Here is a 6,180-nt window from a genome sequence, read left to right on the forward strand (position 1 = left end):
CAGTTTTACTTGACTTTTGGAGAATCAAAAAAGCAAACCAAATGGTCTGACACATAGTTTCAAATATGTTTTTTTTATAAGATCATGTCTCTGTTCCTTGCATATGGCTATGGATCCCACACCCTCCAATGCCTTAGGGATCTTGTTTTCATGTGTACAATTTCAGTCTCCTTCTACAGCATTTGGAGTTGTATTTTATTCCTCTCCAGTCTTCTATGGTTTGATTCCTGACTCCCCCAGTTGGGAAAAAAAAAGACTTACTAGTATGGTCAGTACAACAGCTTAGATATTAATCCTACCCCTTTAACCTCTTGGAAACAATTAAAAGTCACAAATGGGGACCAAAACAGAAAAACCCAGTTTCAGCCAATAGGGATGCTTGGGTGGCTCAGTAAGTTGGGTGTGTCCAACTCTTGATTTCAGCTGAGGTCATGATCTCAGGGTTGTAAGATCGGGCCCCATGCTCAGCCCCCTCCGCTTGGGATTCTCACTGTCCCTCTCTCTCTCTGTCCTACCCCTCCCCCTGACCCGGCTGATGCTCTCTCTAAAACACACACACACACACACAAGCCTGTAACTCCAAAATAAATGTGAGTACTTCCTAATACAGTTGACATTAGGTAGAAGAATGTCAGAGAATGAGAGCTGGTAAGCAGAGGTGAGAAGTGGTGCTTAGAAGCTGATGAAGCCTATTAGAAAAGATTCCAGAAATGGTGGGGGCAGGAGGCAGAGCAGAATAACTTCAAGAAGACTAGGAGCTTACCTTGAAGGATAAACTTTGGAAACGGAAACGCCATGAAGATAGTAGAGGTCAAGCAGAGTGATATCAGGTGGAACCCATGTGCCAAGATCAGGACAGTCATGTTTAAGGGAAAATTGATTTAGAAAACTAAAATGTGTCTTTAAGATAAAATAAGACGAGGGGCGCCTGGGTGGCTCAGTCGTTAAGCGTCTGCCTTCGGCTCAGGTCATGATCCCAGGGTCCTGGGATCGAGCCCCACGTCGGGCTCCTTGCTCAGCGGGAAGCCTGCTTCTCCCTCTCCCACTCCCCCTGCTTGTGTTCCCTCTCTCGCTGTCTCTCTCTCTGTCAAAAAATAAATAAAATCTTTAAAAAAAAAAAAAAGATAAAATAAGACGAGTGTCCAGAGAAAACCTCAAGTTGCTTAAAGGAGAGAAACGTCAACTAGTGTCAAGTTTATTATACTCAAAAATATTTAGCACCACAAATCAGTGGAACAAAACTAAAAGGATAATCAAGGGAGTGAAAGCCAAAGATTTTGCCCAGAGTCAACGTGCAATTGAAGTATAGGTATAATTTATAGTCACCCTAAAATAAGAATGTGAACGAAGGTGACTTGAGAGCCAACAGTAGTAATATAAAGGTGGGTTTGTGCTAATAGAAAAACAGAGGGTGGCTATTAAAATGTAAAAATAGCTAAAAACAAACCAAACCCCTAAAAGATACTAAAGTGTTGGCTGATTCTGGTATGAGTGGAAGAGGATGGAGGAAATAAAGTAGAATAAGTAGGATTTGATGGAAGAAGAGTTTGCATGAGAATTATTTAGGACAAGAAAGAAGAATATGGATGCAGCTATTACAGAGATGAGAGTAGAAAAGAACTATGAGGAAGAGAGTAAAATGTGAAATAAAATGGCTGGTTATGAAGACTGTATGCTTCTGATTATGACAATCCTGAGATTCAATCCCAGTCCTGAAAATTACCATCTCTGACCTTGAACTAATGATGTGTGCTCTATGCACAACATATTCTATATCATCAAAAATCTTGATAACAGTTTTTTTTTTTTTTCAGGAGTGCCATATGGATCAAGGGAAACATGTATAAAGCTTACACAAAATAAGTCCCCGAAAGCTATTACATTAAACACTTCCCAACTCATTCTTTGAGGCCAATATTAAACATAGAGTTACTGTATGATCCCATAATTCCACTCCTATACATACACCCAAGAACACTGGAAATGTATATTTGTGCAAAAATTTGCACACGATTGTTCATTGCAGCATTATTTACAATAGCCAAAAGTGAAAACAACCCAAATGCCTATAAATAGATGAATGGACAAAAAAAATGTGGTATATCCATACAATATAATTTGGCAATAAAAAATACATGCCACAACACAGATAGTCCTTGAAAACATTATGCTGAGTGAAGAAGCCAGTCACAGAAGACCACGTTTCATTTATAAGAAATATCCAAAATAGGCAAGTCTATAGATACAGAGAGTAAATCAGAGTTACTTAGGGTTGGCAGGGTTAGGACAAATTGGGAGTGATTGCTGGTAGGTATAGGGTTTCTTCTTGGGGTGATAAAAATGTTCTTAGATAATGAGGACAGTCATACAGTTTGGGGGTTACAATTTTTCCACATCCTTGAAAACAGCTATTTTTCCATTTGTTAAAATTATAGCCATTCTAGTGGGTGTGAAGTGATATATCATTGTGGTTTTGATTTGCTTTTCCCCGATCATTAAAGATGTTTAGTGTCTTTTCATACAATTATTGGTCATTTGTATACCTTCTTTGGAGAAATGTCTATTCAGATCCTTTGCCCATTTAAAAATTGAGTTAGTTGCCTATTATTGAGTTGTCAGTATATTTTGGATAGACGTTCCTTAAAAGATACATGATTTGCAAATATTTTCTTTCATTTGGTGGGATGTCTTTTCACTTCTTAGAAGGTGTCCTTTGAAGCACAGAATATTTAATGATCTTGAAATGAAAATTATCTAATTCTTTTGTTGGTCATGCTCTTTTGTTTTTTTAATGCACCCCTATGTTTATTTTTTATTTATTATTTTTTTTATTCTTATGTTAATCCCCATACATTACATCATTAGTTCTAGATGAAGTGTTCCATGATTCATTGTTTGTGCATAACACCCAGTGCTCCGTGCAGAATGTGCCTCCTCAATACCCACCACCAGGCTAACCCATCCTCCCACCCCCCTCCCCTCTAGAAGCCTCAGTTTGTTTTTCAGAGTCCATCGTCTCTCATGGTTCGTCTACCCCTCCGATTTCCCCCGCTTCATGTTGGTCATGCTCTTGATGTTATATCTAAGTATCCTTTGGTAGTCTGAGACTATGATGATTTGCTCCTGTGTTTTCTTCAGAGAGTTTTACAGAAGTCTTCCTACCTTGTATTATGCTAAGTGAAATAAGTCAGAGAAAGACAAATACCATATGATCTCACCCATATGTGGAATTTAAGAAAGAAAATAGATGAACATATGGGAAGGGAGAAAAGAAAAAAAGGAGAAAGGGAAACAAGCCATAAGTAACTCAATGGTAGACAACAAACACTGTTGATGGAGGGAGGTGAGTGGGGGATGGACTAGATGGGGGATGGGTATTAAAGAGAGCACTTGTTGTGATGACCACTGGGTGCTATATGTAAGTGATGAATCACTGAATTCTACTCCAGAAATCAATATTACATTGTATGTTAACTAACAAAATTTAAGCTAAAAAAGTTATAACTCTTGAACTTAGCAGTCTGATCCATTTTGAGTTAATTTTTATAAATGATAAGAGATAAGGGCCCAACATCATTCTTTGCAGGTGGCTAGCACATTTATTTAAAAACCTGCTCAATTTTTCTCAACTGAATCATCAATATTGATTGATCCTATAGATGTTTGGGTTTATTTCTGCACTCTCAATTCTATTCCATTGATCTATGTTCCCATCCATGTACCAATATAATAGTGTGTGATTGTCCTTATAGTAACTTTAAAATAGAGAAGTAGGAGTCCTCCTACTTTGTTTTCCTTTTTCAAGGTTGTTTTGATTCTTCTGGATCCCTTGCAATTGCGTATGAATTTTAGAATCAGCTTGTCAGTTTTTACAAATAAGTCATCTGGGATTCTGATGGAATTATTTTGAATCTATAGATCAAACTTGGGGAGTACTACCATCTTAACAATATTAAGTCTTCCTATCTATAAACTTGGGATGTTTTTCCATTTGCTTAAGTCTTTTAAAATTTATTTAACCAGATGTTTTGTAGTTTTCTAAGTTTTATACTTTTTTGTTAAATTTATTCCTAAGTAGGGGCGGGTGGGTCAGTTGGTTAAGGGTCTGCCTTTGGCTCAGGTCATGATCCCAGAGGGTCCTGGGATCGAGCCCCGGGATCCCTGCTCAGCAGGAGGTCTGCTTCTCCCTCTCCCTGTGCCCCTCCCCATGCCTTTGTGCTCTCTCCCTCAAGTAAATAAAATCTTTAAATAAATAAATAAATTTATTCCTAAATATTTTATTATTTTGATGCTGTTGTAAATGAAATTGTTTTTAATTTCACTTTCAGTTGTACATTGCAAGTGTATATAAATACAACTGATTTTTTCTACAATAGAGCGACTCAATATTTGTATATATTGTGAAATGATCACAATAAGTCTAGTTAACATCTATCACTACACAGTTACAAATTTTTTTCTTGTGATAAGAATTTTTTTTTTTTAAAGATTTTATTTATTTATTTACTTGAGAGAGAGAGAGAGAGAAACAGCATGAAAGGGGATAGGGTCAGAGGGAGAAGCAGGCTCTCCGCCGAGCCGGGAGCCCAATGTGGGACTTGATCCCAGGACTCCGGGATCATGACTCGAGCCGAAGGCAGTCGCCTAACCAACTGAGCCACCCAGGCGCCCGTGATAAGAATTTTTAAGATCTATCCTCTCAGCAACTTTCAAATATACAAAACAATAGTACTAATTATTGTCACCATACTGTATATCACATCTTTAGAACTTACTTATAACTAGACCTTTGACCACCTTCACCCATTTCACCCACCCACACCCCTCACCTCTGGCAACCACCAATCTGTTCTCTGTACCTATGAATTTGGGTTTTGTTTTGTTCTAGATTCTGTGAGATCATACAGTATTTATCTTTCTTTGTCTGGTTGATTTCACTTAGCATAATGCCCTCAAGATCCAAACATGCTGTCACAAATGGCAAGATTTCCTTCTTTTTGTGGCAAAATAATATTCCACTTTCTAAATATATCATATTTTCTTTTTCCATTCATCCATTAATGAACACTTAGGTTGCTTCCACGTCTTGGCTATTGTAAATAGTGCTGCAATGAACATAGCGTGCATACACCTTTTTGAGTTAGTGTTTTCATTTCCTTTGGATAAATACCCAGAAGTGGAATTGCTGTATCATTTGGTAGTTCTACTTTTAATTATTTGAAGAAAGTCTATACTGTTTTCCATAATGGTTAACCAATTTACATTTCCACCAATAGTGCATAAAATATCCCTTTTCTCCACTTCCTTGCCAATGCTTATTTCTTGTCTTTTTGATAATAGTCATCCTATCAGGTATGAGGGGATATCTCATTGTGGTTTTGATTTGCATTTCCTTGATATGCTGAGCACATTTTCATGCCGTTATTGATCATTTGTATGTCTTTGGAAAAATGTCTATTCGGGTCCTCTGCCCGTTTTTTAATTGAAATTTTTTGTTTGTTTTTCTGTTGAGTTGCATGGCTTCTTTATATATTTTGGATATTAATCCCTTATCAGATATAAAGTTTGCAAATATTTTCTTCCATTCAGTAGGTTACCTCTTTATTTTGTTGATGGTTTCCTTTGCTGTGCTTTTTCATTTGATTTAGTCTACTTGTTGTTTTTGCTTTTGGTGTCAAATCCAAAAACTCATCACCAAGACTAATATCAAAGAGGTAACAGCTCTGCTTATTTCTAGGAGTTTTATAGTTTCAGGTTTTACATTCAAGTCTTTAATCCATTTTGAGTTAATTTTTAGGCATGACATAAGAGAGTGGTCCAGTTTAATTTTTTGCATGTTACTGTCCAGTTTTCCAACACCAAAAATTACCATATGATGCAGCAATTTGTATATTTTGTATATATACAAAAGAATTGAGAACAAGCTCTCAAAGAGATATTTGTACTCCCATGTTCATAACAGCATTATCCACAATAGCCAAAAGGTGGAGGCAACCCACGTGTCCATTGATGGATGAACGGTGTCACAAAATTTACATAGAATATTATTCAGCCTTAATAAGGAAGAAAGTTCTTCAGTATGCTACAATATGGATGGACCTCAAGGACATTATGCTAAGTGACATGATCCAGTCACAAAAAGACAAATGCTGTATGATTCCACTTATATGAGGTACCTAG

Source organism: Mirounga angustirostris, unplaced genomic scaffold (genome assembly GCF_029215605.1).
Source record: "Mirounga angustirostris isolate CCGP_5_RB_7025 unplaced genomic scaffold, mMirAng1.0.hap1 SCAF_16, whole genome shotgun sequence".
Lineage (NCBI taxonomy): Eukaryota > Metazoa > Chordata > Mammalia > Carnivora > Phocidae > Mirounga > Mirounga angustirostris.